Source organism: Salarias fasciatus, chromosome 14 (genome assembly GCF_902148845.1).
Source record: "Salarias fasciatus chromosome 14, fSalaFa1.1, whole genome shotgun sequence".
Lineage (NCBI taxonomy): Eukaryota > Metazoa > Chordata > Actinopteri > Blenniiformes > Blenniidae > Salarias > Salarias fasciatus.
This window is the reverse complement of record NC_043758.1, coordinates 10,671,789-10,694,807: the sequence shown is the minus strand read 5'-3', so window position 1 is coordinate 10,694,807 and position 23,019 is coordinate 10,671,789. Positions and strand designations below refer to the sequence as shown.

The window sequence follows — 23,019 nt, the reverse complement described above, 5'->3', positions numbered from 1 at the left end:
GACTTACAACTAGTTGAATGACCCCTCTGTCACGGCCTGGGGGTGTCAGTATTGCTTTCACTTGGACTAAGCAGCTGTGAGGAGGGTGGTAGGAACCCTGCACACTGAAAATCTCCAAATGTGCGGACTGCTTTACGGCATGCGTCACATCACGATATAACATTGTTTAGCCACCATTAGATTCATTACGTCGTCGTTATCCGTCCGTCACACAGCCACTGGAAACAAATGTAAGCGAGTTCAGTCCGACAGCATGCCACTGGGAGCAGCATTTTACGACGCCACACGCTAGTCCTCATGGGAACTGTAGCATTCGTTCAGGCAAAACACTACCGCTTTTGTCCACTGGCGCTGCCAAAATCAACGAGAACTGAAAGTTCCTTAGTGTTGCTTTGAAAGAACAAAAAAACAAAAAACATTTGATATGATAAATATATTGGTCAATAAACTAAAGAAGTATGGAATCAGAGGAGTTGTATTGAGCTGGGGGAGAAGCTGGTTGGAAACCTTGAGACACCAAACACACCTTTGACAGTGGGTGTTTGCATTACCGCAGGAAGTAGGAGTGCTGGGGGGGCTGCAGCACCCCCAGTTGTGAATTACCACGGGAAGTGGGGGTGCTGGGGGGTGCTGCAGCACCCGGTCTTTTGTCACGCGGTCACGCCACATATTGTATTTCTCACGATGAAAAAAAAATCCCAGTAAAGTTGTCTGGTGCGCCGTTGGTGCGCCGCTGGTATCCCCGCTGGATGAGGGCGCCCGTGCATGCCCCCCCGTCGGATGAAAGCGCAGCACCCCCCTGTAGACAATTCGTTCCCGCGGCCATGGGCGTTTGAGCTGCTGTCCTCTGGCAGGAGATTCAAGTTACACACCGACAGATTCAAGAGCAGTTTCAGTGCACATTGAGTCACGACAGGTTTTATATATACATTGTTTCTTTGTGATTCACATAAGTTTCTTGTCATGAGAGATCCATTTCAGTAATTCGGTTTCTGCTTTTACCTTCAGGTGCCATGTTTTTAAGGGGAGTAAAACCATAGGATGTGAATTCATATTATTTGAATTTGGTATGTGTAATGGAAATTTTATGTATTTGATGCATGTGATGGTTATCAACTTTCAGTAGACTCCTTCAGCAGACGGCCCCCCTGGACTCCTGACACCAAGCAAACCCAAATGGGGGTTCTTTCCTGTTTGTCCTGTTGTATTTTGAGCAAATGTTTCTCCCCCTGACCAGGCGTAATCTCCAAATGGTATCTGTGGTCTGTATGCTGTTCTTCTCTGATGCATCAGCAGCCACAGGGGGTTGAAGTGGGTTGGTTGGTTGTGTCCCTTCTTGACTGAAGGCAGCCTCTAAGACATGTTAATGACATTAACATGTCTGCCCCTGGCCCCAGGGGTTGAGGGCGGGGTATAAATATCAGTCTGTATCTCAGAACTTCAGAACTCACACTGCTGTGACTTCTCTCCTGTTGCAACTGGAAATAAAGGAACCAATAAGGAACTCATCGTTGGTGCATTTATGAATAGAATTTCCACAACAGTCTGGCACAACAGACCAACCTCGATACTTGTTTTGAACTAGTATTTGTATGCAGGGATTTCAGTTTCTTTCCGAGTTACATGTTTATTATTACAATAGAAGAGTTTGTGTACCTAGGATGCATGGAAATAATCGTTTAGATTTGGCAGTGCCATCTCTCAAAAGTCTTTGGGCAGTTGTAATGTGGACTGATGCATTCTGGATTATCTTCCTTCCCATATGAATCTACATTAGATGCAATTCTATTTCTATATGAACATCATGCACTATATCTTCTTCATGAACATTGTCTCTCTTTCAAAATAAAGTGCTTTATCTAAATTCAATGTTATTTAATCAATTTATCAACTGAAAATAACTTATTTAAAAAAAAAAAAACTTCACATAAATACAAGTAACTTACTTCATTCAACATGTTTTGAAAAGAAGATAGATTTCTCTCTGATGTATCTCACCAGGCGTGGTGGAAGGTTTTACAAGAAATCATTCTCATGAACAAGGAAGTGAATTTTAAGCACAAGCTTTATTTTGTTAGAAAGCATATAACATGAGCTTTTTCGTGATAAGATTTTTTTCATTAAGATTTTTTTCAAAAATCTCTTTTTATAACTTTTTACACACCAGATCTGCGCTCCATCATTTTGCGTTTGCAACACAAAACCAAAACAATAAGAGTGAATGTGACAGTTTCACACAGCCTTCATGCAACAGTGCATACATATATTTGTTTTTTTTTCCAGGTCATACCACGGGCATTTCATGGTTCTTGCTTTGTTCATCTGAAGAAAGTAATGACACAAAGACTTGTGAAGAGAAGCATGCTGACTTTTTCTTTCATTTACGAATCCCGTGTATGATAGAAAAAACAAAAGCTTGGTAATCAATGGATTTTTAGGTCAGCACCTTGCCTCTGATAGATTTGGTAGGCAAGGACAATAAGAAGAATGATTCCACAGATTATTCCCATAATGTTCAGGGTCTTGGCAGTGCTTGATGCATCAGCAGCTTTTTGGAAATCTCCAGAAGCATTGGCCGTGTCCACCTTAAAAAAGAAGAAGAGAAAAATATATAGAAAGTGATCCAGCAGAAGTAATTACTCCAACAGAAGGAATGATTTAACACATTTCAATTCAGTATTATAGTTCCATCTTTTTTAATTAATGGTGAGTCGATTTTGGTTCAATTTATCTTCAGCTGAACTTACTTTAATTATTTGTAATTCCATTCTGACTAATTCATGCTATGTAGAAACATGCACACAGCAGGTTGTGTAAGTTTCATAGCCAATGCCACATTGTTCTCACTTTTCTGTTTTACTCTCTTTTTCCGGTAGTTCAAAGTAGGTTCTGTGAGGCGGAGTGTCATGAGCATGGCAGGGTTGTGGTTTTGAGCAACTAAAACCATTTTCAAAAACAGCCCTCGAGGTACATAACAGAAACACTTTGTGTGTGTGTGTGTGTGTGTGTGTGTGTGTGTGTGTGTGTGTGGTTCTTGTTATGGACAACTGTAAAAAGTAATATTACAAAACTTGTTAACAGATCATGCAGACTTTTCCTTGATTTAATGATCCCAGGTATAAAAGATAGAAAAACAAAAGGTTGGGAATCAACAGTTTTTTTTGTCCAGAATTTTGGACTTTGACATTAATGATAACAGCAAGAAGAATCATTCCACACATGTTTCCATGCAGTTGCAAAAAGTTTGAGAACCCCCCCCCCAAAAAACCTCATTTTTAGAAAAACTTAAGAACTGCTAATTACCTTGTTGGAGTAGATCAGAGCAGCAATTCCTAAAGGCCAACAGCAGCAGAGACAGGTGAAGATGGACCACCCACAGTAGGTTGGGATTTCGTCTTGGCTCTGGCCTCTTTCCATAGTGTCTCTCTGCTCAGCGTTGAGTGGAAGAGAGTTCAGCCTTTGCAGTGTGCAGATTCAACAGCCAGCGGAGGTCGTGACCCAAACCTTTATATTTCCTCTGGGCGTGGTTTCAGGTGCTGCTTTAATGCGACAGTGAGATGACTTTCCCAACCGTGGTGGGCAGGCTTCTTCTACTCAGTCTTCATTATGATAGATTGACTGAGCAACTCTTGTCTGACTGAAGACTTTTGAACTGATACTAAATGCCAAAAACATAAAGCCAGTATATAATACAAAAGCTAACCTGGGAATGGCAGCAAGTCTAATCCAAAAGCTAAAAAGCTAACACATCGCCATCATGTGACAAGAACTTCTTAAGAATCAGTATCCATATCTGCAGGGATACCACAGTCGTAGAATCCCTTTACAAATAGCTTATCTTTATACAGCTTTTGCTATTGCTCCCTATTTTGCTTCTGCCCCCCTATTGTCTCTGCTGGCTGCTGCACTTTTGTCTCGTCTGTTTGATTGGAGTAATTGCTTGACTTGTTTTTTTTTTTTTTTTTTTTTTAAAAACCCAAGATATCTACCACGGAATTGATCAGCTGGTCTCTCAACGCAGTTGATACAATCATTTCAATGAAGAACACAGGAGCGGGGGAACCTGCCTGCCCGGACGGGGCCTGGCATGCCAGGTATATGATTGACGCTTAGGGCAAGTGGAGGGGGGTCACATGCCTGGCACCCCTGTCCGTGGAGGACATAGGAAATGTTTGCTTTTTCGGATTTATGATGACCAGCCTGCTGTTTGTGCTGCAGCCTTATTTTCTGGAGGATTGACAAGACCGCCACCACAAAAGACGTCCAAGGGATGATGGTCTTTTCAAATCAACGGGCAAAAGCTGACGCTGACCATTTGTGCGAACTCTTTCAAAAGCTGGACAGTTTGGGGCTATGGATGATTTGAGACGCAAGTTGTACATCACCATCACAGAGAGGGTTAAACTCAGCTTTTGTCTCAAAAGAAGTTGAAAACCAAGCAGAGGAAGGTCAAACGTCTCCTTCCACACCAAAACAAGACACCTTCTGATCGCATCTGGCGCCCCCTGGATTTCAAAACAACCCCCCTGAAAGTCTCAAGGCCAAGGGATTGCTTCTCTATTTTCCCTCCCTGTCTCTCTCCCAAGCAACCTGACTCACACTGGACTGCAAGGTCGTCTCCACGGCAACTACCATCTGCAAGTGGGGTCACTGCGAATTGAACGCTGAGGGGGACGGGCCAAACCACACACACATACATGGACTGATGAACTGATAAGTCAAACATGCTGCACCTGCAACATTTCCATACCCCAACCAAGCGCCTCCCCCACCCTCCTGCTGACGAACAGTGGTGATGACCTGGCACGCTGAGAGAAGCTGCGAAGGCTGATCTGCTGAAGTGGTGCAACTGTCTTATGTCATTGCTGTATTTGTGTGCGGGTCTGTCTGTTTTTTCGGTTCCTCATCCAATCGTGGTTTCCTCTAGGAAGCACAGTCTGTAATGCTGTACCTTTTTTTGATTCCCCTCTGCTGTCCCCCTCCCCCCACTCTGTTTTTTTCGCCCAAGACAGGTGCCTGTAACTGGTTGCCGGGGCATGAAAAGCAACTTGAAAAGAAAACAGCCCTGTCAAGTGTAGCTGTCAGCATGCGAATGTTGGGGTGTCCTCAGGTGCAGTTGAAGTAGGAGCATGCACTGCTGCTGACATTGTGGCCAGACATCGGACCGCTGCTGCTTTGTCTTCAGCGGGTTTTCCGGCTCAGGCCGACTGTGCTCTCACCGGGTTCTCCAGCCTTCTGCCCGGATCCGCTGGTCTCCACCATCCTGTCCAGCCTGGCCATCCGGATCTGCATACATGAACTGTTTGTCTGCTCTGCTTGTCAGCATCTGCTGTGTCCACTGGCATCAGACCTCGTATTCATTAATCGGTGCATCTGGGATACCTTACCGCCGAGAGCACCGTCTTACTTGAATGAATGAGTGTAAGTGTGATTGTTCTTTTGAAGAAATGTTTTATTATTTAAAAGTATTTTAAATCGAGGTCCCACGTCTCTTGCCTGCGAGTACGACAAACCCGTGTGCCTTGGAGGGGTAAAAAAAATAAACAATTCCCTGGGTGTAATTCCCAGGGTGGTGTTGTCGGAACAACTGACCTTTAAGGAGACAATTGAAATATCTCTCTTGCTCCCGCCCGCCACACATGTATCTATTGGTGAAGTTTAACTGGGTCCAGACATTAACATTTTGAGACCATCTCTTGTGTTGGTCCTGCTGATGGAAGAATGTGTCGGGGTACCTGCACAGCTGATCTTGACTGCAGATAGAAGAAAAAAGATGAGCCATGAGGATGAGGTTTGTAAGGCATGGTCACTGTTCAAGTCTTTTAATACATTTGGTCTCCTATTCTTCCAAAATGGAAATGAGAAGGGCGTATTACCAGTAAGAAGGGAGAAATCTTTGAACATCAGTGTGATTATGCTATTTATTATCAGTGCCAGCATACTGTACTGCAAGATGTGAATAGAAATGAAATAACAGGGTCAAAGCAAAACTGTTTGTTTGTTTGTTTTTTCAGTGTTATGGTCGCAGACATGGTCTTTCACCCAGTGAGGTAGTGCAGGATTCTTCTCAGTTGAGACGGAGGAACCAGGGTTGAACCATGTAGATAGAGGGCAAAGTGCATAAGACCAGAAATCGAAAATTTGGCATCACAAACCCCCTTGGTTCTTGTCTCACTGGAGCAGATGTGGCCTGTGCAGACCATTGCTGAGGGATTCACATATGAAAACCTATTTATGTTATTAAAATGATTACCTAAGCCAAATGTGGTCCAGAGATATTCCTATTCTAACTGGTCAAAAGCTTTTTCAGTGTCTAGGAAGAGAACCGAGCAAGGGGAATGGACCCTACTGTGAATGATGCCGTAATGGAACTGGTTTGGATATTAAGTATAAAGTATGCAAGATTATCTCCAACAGGCTTACAAGTAATATAGTTTAACAACCCCATTCAGGAGAACTTGAAGTCTGTAATTACCACATTTATTCAGGTGTTTATTTGGTTCGGGCAGGGCTGGATTTGTAGCTGTTGGTTCTATAATTAAATGCCCCCTTGTCAATGTTCCTGGAAACAATCTGCACATGCATCCTTGTCAAGGGAGATGTCAGAATTACACAGAGACAAGTGTTGAAGCTAGGGTTGGCGATCTGAATGAGATACATTTTTTAAAATACTGGTTAAAATGATCTTTATGACCCAATGGGAAGCAATTCATAGCATGTTCTTAAAGTAGTTTGGAAAATATCCGCTATCTACAGCAGGAGTAAAACGGGAAAAACAGCAACCAACAGTCTTGCCGGGACACCTTGGTTGTAAACCAATCAAATCCCTTCGCCGTTCGACCTGCCCCCTGCTCGTACATGTCAATGGCGTGCACTGGCCCTGGTTCAGAGCGTGCGTAGAAGGACGGAGCGTTGTTGCAGAATGGCGGAGAAGAATGTTTTGGGGGTTTACTTGCCGTTGAGTGCGCCATAACTTGGCGTAGTGCAAATAAAGAAACACGAATAAACGAAGCGCCGCGGACAGGTTACGCCAGGAACGCACTGGACGCGGAAGCGCCACGCGCGCCGCGAATGTCTCCGCGTCTCCGCTCCCAACAGGAGCTCCTCCAATGGGGTGGGAGCTGGGCGGAGCCTTGAGGAGATGCTACATTCGTGCTACATGCTAGTTTTCCAAGATTGCCAACCCCAGCTTGAAGATTTAGATTCAGAATTACTGAGTGTGTTGCTAGAGTGTGGAGTGGTGTTTTAATGGCTGTGATATTTGATGATTTTCATGCTTTTTCAGCTTTAGAACTAAACGGTGGCTCGGTCTAGTGCGATTGAAATATGTTTTTTCTGATGTTGTGCATCAACAACTCCACCATCTTTAAAACAGTAATCCAAAATCAGGTGGAAAGTCCAAACAAACAAGGAATCCAAAACACACACAAGGAGAACGCTGGATGTCGAGACAGGAAGGCATTTTGACGATCTGGTTCCGACACAAAAGGGAGATGGATATATTTACATGGGGGAGGGGGAAGACACAGGTGTCACATCAGTGCAATCAGACGCAAAGTGGTAGGTGAGACAGGAAGAACAAGTGAGGGGAGGCACAGTAAAGACAGGTGACCCAAAATAAAACAGGAAGTGATGCTGAAAAGAGAAAGACACAAATGGAATCCTGACAGATATTCTGCCACCCTCACTACCAAATTGTCCAAGTATAGTTATTGAGAGGTGACATCTCAGTACCACTAACCCACGAGCCCCTGTTTTTGGTATCCAATGAGGCTGATGCAGCCACATAGTAATGTGTGAGAATCTGCAGATACCTGTAATTCAGAAGTGTGACTCATATAAACTCCACATGCTGTCTGTGTAAAAGGTCTAAGCAGATCGTCAGCTTCATTTGACCATTCATCTCATTTGCATTCCAGCTGATTACATGCATATGACTCGTAAGGAGTGGTTAGTACATGCAAGATGCACGGTGGCAGTCAACCGGCCAACGTGTGAAATAAAACAGTTCACAGAACCAAAACCCCTGTCGCGATAAAAACACCACTCCACAAGAAACAAGCCGGGACACAAAAACGCGCTTAAAGCTCGTGTCCCGAGTTTCCCTTCATTTCCAATGTATGTGTCATTTTTTAACAGAGCTTAAATGTGCTAGTCTGGTTCGATACTATAATATAATATTAGCATAAAGAAATATAAACATTTATTTATGAGCCCCGCCTTCGTCTCATAGACCCCCATGTTATCCGAAAAAGCGCCGGTCAGCACGCAGCCAGAGAGCACGCGCACTCGCCAAGGCAGAGGTGAGTTAGCTACACAGCAGCCGCCGCGCTTACCTCGGATATATCCACTGTCTGCTGAACATCCACCGTAAACAGCTAAACATGGAGGATGCTGTTGGACTCAGAGGCTCCCATTGTCACCTGACAGATAATAGCGTGCACAATTAAAGGGGCGTGGCTTGGTCGCTCATGAGAGCAGAGGGAGGGCGGAACCTCAAGATGATGGATTAAAAAAACCTCTCCCTTTCAAAACTCCGGACACGAGCTTTAAATGTAAAAACACAGAAAAACCAAAACCATGATTTGACTCCTGGGGAGACTAACTTCCCTGATCAGAGTTGTGTTCCCTCGACCATACATTCCATTTGTGTATCTGCTATATGAATACAATCTCTATTTCAATAAACTGTTGAGGTGGAACTTCGGGGACGGATGAGGACGGAACTTCGATGTGCTGTCATGCAGATGTTTGATTGAACAATGACCAGGGTTGGGAGGGTTGTTTTAAAATTGTAATGTGGTACAATTCCAAGTTAATTGTCAAAAAATGTAATCAGTAACTTACTCTAATTACTTCAATTAAAAAGTAACTTACCATATTACTTTTAGTTACTTTTAGATTACTTCACCAGCATACATAAAAATAAAGACAAATACCATGTGTCATCCTCACAGTGTATTGACAACTCTACACAGAAAACACTAAATGTGCTGAGTGTTGTGAACTCTGCTGAACTCTGTGTGTTCAGCCCCAATTCATACCAACAGCATGACCTTTAACCTCTAAACCTACTGAGAATTTGACTTTCTTTCTTTCTAACTCAGGATCAGAACCATCAGTTCCGACTGTGTTCCTCTAGTAGTTCTACAGTGCAGCAGCAGCACCAGCGCATTGACAGTGTTAACACACATTTATATTATAGACTCAGTCTGCTGTGTTGCTGTACTGCTCTAGTGAGGAGCAGTGTTTGTCTTCAGGTATGACATGCAAAGTATTTTTCCAAGAGTTCAGAGTTGATTCATTCCTCAGTGACAGAAGGTAACATGTAGTCTCCAATAAATCCTCCATACAGGCTGAAGATATTATTGTCTCCATCAGATTCTTCTGAGTTCAGCCTGGTGAGGCTGTGGTTCTCAGCAGCAGGTTACTGACAGGTTAGCAGGCTAATAACACTTTAGCTTCACTGTGTGTTCAGGTGTGTTTCATACCTGTAGATGTGTCTTCAGGTTTGAAGAGTCCCTGGATGTTGAGAGCATTTTCACAGCTACGAGGCAGAATTCACATCAAAGTTCTGGGCCTCATCTGACTTAAAGCTCGTGTCGGGAGTTTCCGTTCGTTCCCAATGTATGTATCATTTTTTAACAGAGCTTAAATGTGTCAGTTTGGTTCGATACTACAATATAGTATTAGCATAAAGCAATATAAAATTTATTTATGAGCTCCGCCTTTGTCTCATAGACCCCCATGTTATCCAAAAAAGCGCCGGTCAGCGTCAGTCGATTTCGAGCTTCTGCCCGGTCGTGCTGTCAATCAAAGTGTGCACGCAGCCAGAGAGCACGGCCGCTCACCCAGGCAGAGGTGAGTTAGCTATGCAGCAGCCGCCCCGCTTACCTCGGATATATCCACTGTCTGCTGAACATCCACCATAAACATGTAGGATGCTTGTGGACTCGGAGGCTCTCATTTTCACCCAACGGATAATGCACGTGCACAAATAAAGGGGCGTGGCTTGGTCGCTCATGAAAGCAGAGGGAGGGCGGAACCTCAAGACGTTGGGTTAAAAAAACTCTCATTCTTTCAAAACTTCAGACACGAGCTTTAAATACAAAATGTCTACGTTTTCAGCCAAAGAATGAGTTTCTCTCTGGAGCAGCCATGACTCCACAGCAGGTGGTAAAATTCATGGCAACACCGGTTGTTTCATTCACGGTTAAACATATCAGTAGAGGGGAGACTGCTCCAAGACAGCAGTCGATGCGGCGTCTATCTTTTCTATATCTACAGTGTATATTGTTTATAGATCTATGATGTGGTGGTTTGTGCCGTAAAGTGCTGTAAAGTGTCACAATGTCTGTATACGGCGCGTATGTCTGTTGTTGCTGGTATATTCCGTCTGATTTTCAAAAGTAATCCCGCTCAGTAATCCGTGTTTTTATCAGATGTACCTGTAATGAGATTATATATTTCTTTGCGTGCACTGGAACAGATTACAGTTATAATTTTTTGTGTCCTGATTATGTAACGCCGTTACATGTAATCTGTCACTCCCCAACCCTGACAATGACAATAAAAATATATCTTTGTTTAACAGTTGTTCATTTCTCATTTTTTGAAGGAAATTTTTTGAGTAATCTGTAATAATATGTTGATGTGTGTTTATCTGGCTAATGATTGAAACAAACATTGTTGTCATGTAACAGGTAGGATTAGTGTAAGGAAGGCAATAGCTTAGGTAACTGTAGGTTGAATGTGTTTTTCTGTGTTTAATTTAAAATTCTCTTATCTTAATGCTATAAGGGCCCCGTCAAAAAGCATTGGTCTGCTTCCAAGGGTGTCCCCCATTACAAAATGATTGTTCTCAAATGTACAGTATGTGTCTATGTGATATTTTTTGTCATTTTGCAATTTGTAATTTTACAATAAACAAGATGATGATGATGATGATGAAGGCACATTGACCCACTTTCAGTCCTCTGTTTAAACGAGTTTAAAGTAGTTTCCTGGTTTAACTTTCTCATAAGAGATCCGTTTCAGTACTTCAATTGCTGCCTTTAGCTTCAGGTGCCATATTTTAAAGGGGAGTAAAATCATACGATGTGAATATTGTTTCTCTTTCAAAATAAAGTGCTTTATTTAAATACAGTGTTATTTAATCAATTTATCAAATGAAAATAATTTACTTAAAAAAAACTTTCACACAAAAGACGAGTAACTTACTTTATTCAACGTTTTTTTAAAAGAAGATAGATTACTCTCTGATGTATCTCACCAGATGTGGAGGAAGGTTTTGCAAGAGATCATTGTCATGAACAAGGAAGTGAATTTTAAATACAAGCTTTATTTTGTTAGAAAGCATATAACATGAGGTTTTTCGTGATAAGGCTTTTTTTATCAGAATTATTTTCAAAAATCTCTTTTTATAACTTTTTACGCACAAGATTTGCATTGCATCATTTTGCGTTTGCAACACAAAACCAAAACAATAAGATTGAATGTGACAGTTTCACACAGCCTTCATGCGACAGTGCATACATATATTTGTTTTTTACCAGCACATACCACGGGCATTTCATGGTTCTTGCTGTGTTCATCTGAAGAAAGTAATGACACAAAGACTTGTGAAGAGAAGCATGCTGACTTTTTCTTTCATTTACGAATCCCGTGTATGATAGATAGAAAAAACAAAAGCTTGGTAATCATTGGATTTTTGGGGGAGGTTGCATCTGATAGATTTGGTAGGCAAAGACAATAAGAAGAATGATTCTACAGACTAATCCCATAATGTTCAGGGTCTTGGCAGTGCTCGATGCATCAGCAGCTTTTTGGAATTCTCCAGAAGCATTGGCCGTGTCCACCTTAAAAAAGAAGAAGAGAAAAATATATAGAAAGTGATCCAGCAGAAGAAATTACTCCAACAGAAGGAATGATTTAACACAGTTCAATTCAGTATTATAGTTTCATCTTAATTAATTAATGTTAAGTTGATTTCAGTTAAATTTCATTTACTTAAATTGGACTTAAATTATTTGTAATTCCGTACTAATTAATTCACGCTATGTAGAAACAGGCACACAGCAGGATGTATAAGTCTCATAGCTAAAGCCATATTGTTCTCACCTGTCTTTGTTACTCTCTTTTTCTGGTTGTTCAAAGTAGGTTTTGTGAGACAGAGTGTCATGAGCGAGGCAGGGTTGTGGTTTTGAGCAACTAAAATCACTTTCACAACAACGGGAACACTTTACTTGTGTGTGTGTGTGTGTGTGTGCGTGTGTGCGTGCGTACGTGTGTACGTGTGGTTCTTGTTATGGACACCTATAGAAAGTAATGATACAAAACTTGTGAACAGATCTTGCAGACTTTTCCTCTATTTAATGATCCCACTTATAACAGACAGAAAAACAAAAGCTTGGGAATCAATAGTTTTTTGTGTCCACAATTTTGGACTTTGAGGGTAATGATAAAAATATACAGTTACAGAAAGTTTGGAAAAAAAAAACAAACCCAAAGAAACCTAATTTTTAGAAAAACTTAAGAACTGGTAATTACCTTGTTGGAGTAGATCAGAGCAGTAAGTCCGAAAGGCCAACAGCAGCAGAGAGCGGTGAAGATGGACCACCCACAGTAGCTTGGGATTTCGTCGTGGCTCTGGCCTCTTTCCATCGTGTCTCTCTGCTCAGTGTTGAGTGGAAGAGAGTTCAGCCTTTGCAGTGTGAAGATTCAACAGCCAGCGGAGGTCGTGACCCAAACCTTTATATTTCCTCTGTGCGTGGTTTCAGGTGCTGCTTTAATGCGACAGTGAGATGACATTTCCACCGTGTCTTCTGTCAAATTTTAACGCTGAAAGGAAATTAGATTGAACAATTTTGATTTGTAGAATAAGTGATCCAACAGAATTCAACTTGAAGCACATTTCAGTTCAGTATTATAGTTCCATTTTATTTTTTGCAGCTCTATTTTTCGGAGAGCAAATTGAAACTTTGTTCTAATTTCTGGACAAACAGAAATCTAAAACCAGGTTCTGCACTCTGTGTCAAAATGTCAAACAGTGAAATTCTCCATATTTTATTATTACAGTTTTTCACGATTGTTAACACACAAAAATCTAAACTTTGGCACAATTTGCACAACCTTAACTTCACATACCATTTGCTCGACTCAAATTGTCACTACATGAAGATGACTTGATCAGGCTTCAAACTCCCACCTCTGGGGTTAGGTCCTGATGTTATAAAGCATGTTGATCATTTTAACGTCAGCCTCGAGTCCATTCAGGGATTCATGTGTCTCTCAAGGCGGTTCTTCCAGAGATGTCTCAATAGGGAGAACACGGCCTGTGATGTGGACGAGGCCCTCTGGCCTGACAGAAACCAAAGGCATGATGATGCTTGATCATAATGATTTCTCAACTATGTTCAAAATAAAACATTTTTGGCTACATATTTATGTGCTGTTTTAAGTTTTAATTTTTTTAATGAAAAAAGTAGGCTATATTGAGTCATTTTTACAAAAGGAGAAACATCTTATTTTCCAGAGTCACTGTCATTCATATGGTGTGTTCCATTTTACAATGGTGTTTTCAGTTTTTCACTACAATGTGCTGTAAATGCTTGGTAGTGTGCAGCAAAAGTTTACTTGTGGAGGCTCATTGAATGGTATGTGTCATACGACTGTGTGTAGCAAATGAAAACATGAGTTCCATTTTGTGAACACATTGTAGAGATTTGATGGCAAGAGTGTTCTTGCAAAGTGAGTGTCAGGTTTAGCTTTTTGTGTGTGCAGTTTTCAGTTTTGTGTGTGCAATATTGAGAAAGCCATTATTGTATTGAGAAAAGTGTGTTAACAATCGTGAAAGACTGTAAGAAACATAAATCTTTGTTATACTGTATTTGTGTTAGATTTTAAGTCTTGAAAAGCGATGCAGGATTGTTTGAGAAGCATCTATATTTGCAGCGTATTCTCAACAGGGGGTGCTGAGAGAAAAAAGGGCTCAGCGCCTGAGACGAGCGCTTCCATCCAGCCAGCAGCGCACCAACGGTGCACCAGACAAGTTTACCGGGATTTTTTTTTCACGGTAGAGCAAAATTGAAAACACAATTATAGAAATGGAACACACTGAATTAATGACAATGCCCCCTTCTCTCATAGACAAACAAAACATCACAGATTATCAGACAAAACATTTTATTTTTAAATGTTTCCCCCCACCCCCTATTCAAGCATAAGCATTATGGGGCATCAGTACCCACCCACGGGCATGCTCTGCCCATCCGAGGAAAACTGGATGTTGACGTCAGTCCGGCATCGCATGTGATATCCCATACATATGTGTCACAATTAGCGGAAGTACTTCCAGGGTCTGCTCAGCCCCCCTTCCTCAACAGTCCAACTCCCTGCGTCAGTAGCAACCCCCCCAACCCCTCCCCGCTTCAACGGTCCGACTCTCTGCGCCAGGAATTACTGCAGTTGCATGCTTCTTTTGCATTACGTCTTAGACTGCTGCATTGAAAAAACCCCCAACGAAACCTAATTTTTAGAAACGCTTCAGAAATGGCAGTTACCTTGTAGGAGTACATCAGAGCAGCAGTTCCAAAAGGCAAAAAGCAACAGAAAGTGGTCAAAAGGGACCACCCAATGTGAGTAGGGACATCCTCATTGCTCATTCCTCTTTCCATCGTGTCTCTCTGCTCGGCGTCGAGTGGATGAGAGTTCAGCTTTGACCCAAACCCTTATGTTTCTTCTGGTCATGGTTTCAGGTGCTGCTTTAATGCAACAGTGCACTGTTACACGGTGTCTTCTGTTGAAGTTTGACTGCGAAATGAATAAGACACAGCAGTTTGCAGAAATCTGACAGCCAATTTCAATTACTGTCACTGTTTTTTGTCCCTCTGTTTTTCCGGTGGTTCAGAGCAGGTTTTGTGAGATAGTGAGGAGGATTACAGGCTCACTTTCTGTATGCAAAGGAAACGGTCACCTGATCATAACTTTATTTTCTCATGGCTAGAATCAGAAGCAAAAATAACAGCTAGAACCACAAACATCCTGTGTTATCATGTGTGCATGTTTTTGTCTGACACCAAGCTTGTTGTTATGTGTTTCACATCTTTTGTGTAGTAACTTCATTGTAGCTTGAGGATTATCTGGTGTCCTGTGACGGTTGGGTCAAGGGAGAGATGGTGTGTTGTTTCCATACTATCAATGAGATTAAAATAAAAAAGCTCGTAAAGACTTGTGCTCTCTTCCTTTGCCGTTTTCGTCAAAGTAGGTCACGTTCATTACACCAGAGACCACAAGGTCATGACACCACAGAGCACAGGATACAGACTGGGGTTGGGAGAAGGTTATGTTGCTCATGTTGCTCAGTAATAATGTCTTGTTCTGCAAAGTTTTCCCCTCACCGTGTTTCTTTTTTTTACTTTGTTGCATATAGATATTGTATTTACCTCACATGTACAGCAACAGATTGTGTTTCACTAACATAAAGCATTGGTTTATTTTGTAATCAATGTGTCTGTTAAAATTCTGGAGCATTCGTCCTTTTTTAAACACCGACCCCACCTACCCCCTCCCCCCAAAAAAAAAAACAAAAAACAAAACTGTTTTATTAAGTTGTTTTTGTCAATGTTACGACCCAGGGTCAGTGGGAGGTCATGGGGGGTGGTTGTGTTCTGCCGCTGCTCCCGCCTCTCCCCTCTGCACAGGTGTTCCAGGTTACGCTGATTGCTCCATGGAACAGCATAAAAGCCAGAGCATGTACGCGCTCGGGGTAGTCATTGTCTCTGTGGGTCGTCGACGCCGCTGCCTTGCTCCTCTGCCGTGCCACCTGATGACATCCTCCCGCGAGGTCCTGCTCCCGCTCGCCAGACTGCGGGCACCGGACCTTCTGATGACGTCCTCCTGCCGCGCCCCATTCCTGCTCGTCGGCTGCGGGCTCCTGTCGGCCTGATGGCGTCCACCACGCACCTTTGAGTGATGGCACTGGATCTTTTGTTTACTGTATTTCATTAAACTTTCCTTTTACGCGTGCTACCTGGTCTCTGTCTCCCTCGTTTTGTGGCGGCTTTGAGCCAGCCGTAACAGTCAAGTGTTAAAGTAAAAAAGTCTTCATAATGACAGATTAACTGAGCAACTCTTGCCTGACTGAAGACTTTTGAACTGATACTAAATGCCAAAAACATAAAGCTCGTCTGTTTTATAAAACAAAGGCTAAACTGGAATTAGCAGCAAGTCTAATCCAAAAGCTTACACATCACCTTCATGTGGCAAGGACTTCTTGAGAATAGTATTCATATTTGCAGGGATACAGCAGTATTAGAATCCCTTTCCATACAGCCTCTCCTGGTGAAGGTTTCCTCGGTCCAGACATTTAAATGTTTTTGAGACCATCTCTTGTGTTGGTCCTGTTGATGCAAGGAACTTACATCAAGAATGTGTCAGGGTACCTGCACAGCTGGTCTTAACTGCAGATAGAAGAAAAAATATGAGCCTTGAAGATGGTTAAGATGGAGAAGATTCCAGATACAAATGGCTGAAATTAGCTCCCTCCGTAGGGTGGCTGGGCGCTCTGAGATCGGGTGAGGAGCTCAGTCACCAGGGTGGAGCTCGGAGTACAGCCGCTACTCCTCCACATCGAGAGGGGCCAGCTGAGGTGGCTCGGGCACCTCTTTAGAATGCCTCCTGGATGCCTCATCCAGGAGGTGTTCCGGGCATGTCCCACCGGGAGGAGATCCTGGGGAAGACCCAGGACACACTGGAGAGACAATGGCCCTCATTTATCAAACGATCTTTCAAATGGGTGTATGTCTGAGCGGTGAGCTCATCGTACGATGGGGCTCGCGTGGCATTACAGAAACTTCCGCACCTCGCCGATCTCAGCGTTTGAGTGATGGGTGTTGACAAATGCGGCGGCTGAATTTGATCATCATTAACAATGTTACGCCTTGAAATATTCATGGGTCCGAAGCCGCGCCCACTGAGGTCAAACACGGACATTTTGGCAAAAAAAGAAACTTTTGGGAGCTGGAAATGGATCCTCTCAGGTCTGAGGTGGAGGTAAATCAGGAGGAGCTCCTTGGAAGAATAAAAACTGGAATTAAGGGGAATAGAAAAACGCTGTCTGGAGGACGCTGTTCACGGCAGCGGTGAGCAGCGTCACCTGGACGAACGGACACCGGCTGAGGTCTGAGCAGATTATAGATCCGTTAATTTAACCCTGATATTACAAATAATGAGGTTGATTCATGTTGTACAGCTCAGAGTTTTATTGTTTTGTTTAATTATGTCTCAGAGCCAGACAGTAGCGGCACCGCGGCCTGGTCTCCTCCCCACAGCGGTGACGGTCCCACCGAGACACACACACCCACCGGACCTGGTGCTGAGCTTTACCTCGGACCGAACGGGACACAGGACCAAACAGGACCCGGGACTCAGGCGTCGAGGGCGGCGCATGCCACCCGCTGCCGGTGCTGCTTAAATGAAAGAAAATTTATAGAAATCTTCATAAAATGTTTGACTAAACGTCCTCTGTCTGTATTTAATCTCCCTTTAGTTCAAGTTATTTTCTAGGTTACTGGCATCACATCACTGATTAAATAAATCATTTGCTAAACTTCAGAGTTTATTTACATTTCTGTAGCGGTTCTTCAGGTCCTGTCTCCTCCGTCCAGATTCCAGACCCAGTGCGGCTCTGCTGGTTCCCGCATCCTCTTGTGGCGCAAGAGTATCAAAAGTAACTCTATCCGCCAATGCAATATTGTGTAAAACTGCCTAAATAAAGTCACACCCATTTTCGGGGATGAACAGGAACAGCGGCGTTTTCCCTGCTGGATCTGAGTCTAACCCCATGATCCCACAGCACGCGTTTCTGGAGCGTTCGGCTGCGGTGCACTGGCCGCAGCAAATACGTTGCCATTGTAGTGGTCGGGAGCAGTTCCACATCCAGCGTTCACTCGCGTGCATCACCGACGTGAGCGGCGCGCTCAGCCGCGTCCCGGATAAAAATACGCGTCCCACTTATTTTTGGCCGCGTCCGCACGCGAGCGCATCAAACTCTGCTGTTCTGATAGCTACAAACAGGAAAGAGAACTGAAACAACTTCTGTGTTTTCAAAATTAAATAATTTGAACGTTTACATTTTTGGTTATTGTCAGAGATGTTCACTGACGTGTCTTTGTAAAATCTTCAGTACTTATATTGTGCCAGGTCACAAGATATGGTTGGTCATGTAGTTATACATCTATTTGTAACACGATTGTTTTATATATGCATTTTGTCATAAATAAAGCTCATTACAGCACATTACAGCTCATTACAGGGGCGACAGTAGCTCAGATGGTAGAGCGGGTCGTCTTAAAACTGGAAGGTTGGCGGTTCAATCCCTGCTCCTGCAGGCGTAAAACTGTCGTTGTATCCTTGGGCAAGACACTTCACCCACCTTGCCTAAGTATGAAAGTTGTGACAGTGAATCGTTGGTGGTGGTCGGAGGGGCCGATGGCGCAGATTGGCAGCCTTGCTTCCGTCAGTCTGCCCCAGTGCAGCTGTGGCTATAATAGGAGCTTACCACCACCCAGTATGGAATGAATGAATAATGCAATGTAAAGCGTCTTTGAGTGTCCAGAAAAGCGCTGTATAAAACCAATGCATTATTATCACAAATATCCAAAAAAACTGAAGATGTGCACATTTTGATATTTGAATACATTTGTGGAGTCAACAAAATAGCATATGGTTTGTTTTCCTTGTAGTGGTAATGTTTGTCCCCTTAATACAGTACGTTTGTGTGCCTATTTTATTGTGAAAGGGTAATGAAGATAAACGCGCAGCGCAGACGGAGTGGGTTGGGTCTGTGTTTACTTCTGGATGCGTAGCTAAACTATCGCCATGGATGAAGAGAGACTCATCGTGGAAGTTGAGAAACTGTTTGGCAAAGAAACGACGAATGAATGAGTTGTTGTTGTTGTTGTTGTTGTTGTTGTTGTTGTTGTTGTTCCGGCTTTTAGTGTTCTCAGTATATTGCGGGATCTTGAACATCTCGTGCATGCGCTTCACAATGTTTTTGGAGCTCTGTGATGGAGCAGAGCGCAGGAGAACGCGTGCAGTGGGCGTTGACGCACGCACACAAGAACGGACATGAACGCGCAGCGGCGCACCACAGGTAGACGCGTGCTGTGGGATCAAGGGGTAACACTGTGCTCCTCTCCATGGCAGGATGAACCAGCGGACTTATTGAAAGTGAAAAATCCTTTATTAATCCCACAAGGAAGAATTTTATTAGATATTCCGTAAGGGCATCATTTTATTTTTTATTTATTTATTTTTTAATCTGTCTGAATCTGAATGTCTGTTGCTTGTGCATGGCGTGTTTGAGATGTGCTTTATAATTATTTTCACGCCCTGCCAGGTTTTTATGCACTGTACCGCAAGTCTGCACTGACTGAAACTTGCGTTCACGATGTCAGACCTGTCGTGAGATTTCATCTTTCCGAACGATCATGACCAAATTGATAAATAACTAACCCGTCTTTCATATGGACGTACGACGGGTGTACGCCCATATACCGTCGTAGTACCGTTTGATAAATGAGGGCCTATGTTTCTCAGCTGGCCTGGGAACACCTTGGGATCCTCCCAGAAGAGCTGGAGGAAGTGTCTGGGGGCCGGGAAGTCTGGGCATCCCTGCTGAGACTGCTGCCCCTATGACCCAGTGCCAGATAAGCGGTGGAAGATGGATGGATGGATCACAGGGTCAAAGTGTAATTTGACTTTTTTCAGTGATATAGTTGCAGACATGGTCTTGCACCCAGTGAAGTAGTGCAAGATTCTTCTCAGTTGAGACAGAGGAAGCAGGGTTGAACGATTTAGATAGAGGGCAAAGCGCATAAGACCAGAAATCGAAAATTTGGCATCACGAACCCCTTTGGTTCTTGTCTGACTTGAGCAGATGTGGGCTGTGCAGATCATTGTTGAAGAATTCACATTTAAAACCTTAATCATATTATTAAAACTATTACCTTGCCCAAATGTGGTTCCAGAGACATTCCCATGCTAACCGGTCAAATTCTTTGTCAGTGTCTATGAAGAGATCCAAGCAAGGGGAATCGACTCTACCAGCTGTGTGAATAACGCTGTAATTTAACTGATTTGGACAAAAATATGCAAGACTTATCTCCAACTGGCTTTCAAGTACTTTAGCATATAGTTTAACAACCCCATTCAGGAGAGCTAGATGTGTGTAATTACAACATTAAGTCAGGTGTTTATTTGGTTTGGAGTGTGGAGTGGTGTTTTAATGGCTGTGATATTTGAGGATTTCAATGGTTTTTCAGCTTTCAAACTAAAAGGGAGCTTGGTCTAGTGCGACTGAAATATGTTTTTTCTGATGTTGTGCATTAAAAACTCCACCATCTTTAAAACAATAATCCAAAATCAGGCAAAAAGTCCAAAAACACAAGGCATCCAAAACACACACAAGGAGAATGCTGGATGTCAAGACAGTAGGGGTGTAATACATATATTTGTACTGGACCGTTTTGGTACGTGATGTTTGGTTCAGTACAAGGCTGTGCATGGGTGAGTTCACGGGCCGGAAGTTTTTTTTTTTTTGGGCTCACGGGCCGGACCTTGCATGTGTTTACGTTCCGCCGCTATCACGTGCAGCTACACCTGCAGCCCGTGTGCATGATGGCTACTGCAGCCTCGTCCATGCTTCACATGTCTGCACGTGTCCGCGTTGCGCATTGGTTCCTGTGGCGTAAAAATCGTCTGAATTCCTGTCCGCAAGGGTCCGTGTGCAGTCAAGCATTGCACGTACCTGCAGGTCGCGGCTGTAGATCGCGCCTGGGGTTGCCAACTCCCAGAGATTGAAATAAGGAACGCCTCTCGCGGGCAGCTGAAAAAAACTGGGTTTTTGGGGGGTCAAAAACGCATATATAACAGCATTTTACCACAGTTATACCTATTACAGACTATAAAAATACATTAGGATACTGCTACAGGTCTCTCATCCCCACCACTGTCAGACTATACAATTCTACTTTGTAGAATATAACCTAATCCTAGACATTATAATAGCCTGCATCCACCCCCCTTTCAGAAATTCAGCGAGACTTTATCATCCTTTCACTCCCCTGTATCTATTCACTCCGCTAAAACATATTGTACATTGTACATGTTATCAATCCTAGTAAGACTTGCCCTATTATTTGTTAATTATTGCACCATTCATTACTTTTGCACCCCGCTGTGGGTTCTATGAGCCTATACACCTGTAAATTTCTCCACTGTGAGATTAATAAAGTCTTCTATTCTATTTTATTCTATTCTATTCTATATTTATTGCTAAATGTGCAAAATAACATCAAACAGCTGCTGTCTCTTCTGGATTTTAACATGTTCTTTTTTTATTTTCAACTAAAAAAGTGCAAAATCAAAACCGAAAAACCTTCTGAACAAAAAAACCAACAAGGTGCTGTTTCTAAACTGAAAACACACCACAGTCTGCAGCAGCAGACACAAATCAATGAACTAAACATAATATATCCGATATGGAAACAGCACAAACTTACATGTCTCTGGAAGCCATGCTGCGCTGCTTTAGGTGCGTTCACGATGGCAAAGCCAGAGGTAGACGGAGCTAGACGAAGCAGACGGCGCAGCCGTGGGGCGGAGTTAGACTGCCTCACCCCCTCAGTCAAAAAAAAAAAGTTTTCAGTTTATTATGTGCTTAAAAAACAACAGCACACTCTGCTGGCTTGGTCAAATCAATATGAAGTGTTGTGCTATTCAAAATTCCCCAAAGAAAGAGGAAACTCCAGCTCTACCAAAGGTGAGGGCTGGTTATGAGGGCTGGTTATTTTATCATTTGTTTTGTTATTATTTGTGCTTTTTAGCAATGTGATTAATGATCATATGTTGTTGGACATGGTAGAACAGTGCCTCTGATCTGTGGATGTTGTTTTTGTGTTGCTCCGTTACTTTTTTGCCACCTATGCGTCCCCCCCCCCCCCCAACACACACGCACACACACACACACACGCACAGTCTTGTATTTCTATCCTTGTGGGGACCGTCCATTGACTCCCATTCATGTCTAGCCCCTAACCCTTACCCTAACCCTAACCCACACCACAACAAAGCCTAACCCTAAAGAAATGTTTTTGCACTTTTACTTTTTTCAGTAACAACAACATGGTCAAGAGAACACTGTTTCTCCTACTTAGGACCGGAAAAAGGTCCCCACAAGGCACGTCGTTCCACGTTTTGCTATCCTTGTGGGGACATTTGGCCCCGACAAGGATAGAAATACAAGAACACACACACACACACACACACACACACACACACACACACACACACACACACACTGGGCTGGAGCCGGGACTGGATGTTTATTTATGCAAATAAAGCGTGTTGTCATCAAACTGATGACGAGTGGGCTCGGGTCCAATCCCCTGCCTGTTTGAACCAGAGAGGTGGGCCAGGTAGCCGCGGTGAGTTGCTCTGGAGCAGCTTACGCGGCTACCTCTGTGACCGATCTCGTTTGGGTCTCGCGAGTTTTCGATGCCCTTCGTCGGTCCTACGTATCAGTGACGCCGGGCCAAATCTGGGCGGGGCGGCTCAAAAGTCTTAAAGGTCTGCCTCTGGCTTTCTCATGTCGAACGCACCTAATGTTTTGATTTACTTCTTCCCATGCGCTCTGTGACCAAACTGACTATTGGCCAATGAGCTGCCGTAGCCTCCTAGGAACGGTCTTTTTTTGACCAATGAGATAAGAGTGATTCTGCGTTGTCGAGCCATCTCTGTCAGCTCATTGGTCACAGAACGTCAGAGAGCCGGTGAACAATTTACCGTAAGTTTTCATAAAAAAGCGCAGGTTCCATTGCTCATGTTTTGACTCTCACAACAATACGTAACAGAGTGCGTTCCTTTTCAGCTCAATACGGAACGCACATTTTTACGTCCAAATACGGAACGATTCCGTTTTTCAAGGAACGGTTGGCAACTCTAGGTCCAGAATCACCG

The 23,019-nt window shown here is 43.2% G+C and overlaps 1 long non-coding RNA gene across 1 annotated transcript; it reads right to left on the bottom strand.

Moving 5' to 3' along the window:
- Positions 1-2,047: 2,047 nt before the first annotated feature.
- LOC115400874 (uncharacterized) lies at positions 2,048-3,471 on the bottom strand. Its single transcript, XR_003932828.1, has 2 exons — positions 3,304-3,471; positions 2,048-2,585 (listed from the first exon to the last, which is right to left on the bottom strand). It is a non-coding gene; the product is annotated as an uncharacterized LOC115400874 (long non-coding RNA).
- Between the last annotated feature and the right edge of the window lie 19,548 nt (positions 3,472-23,019).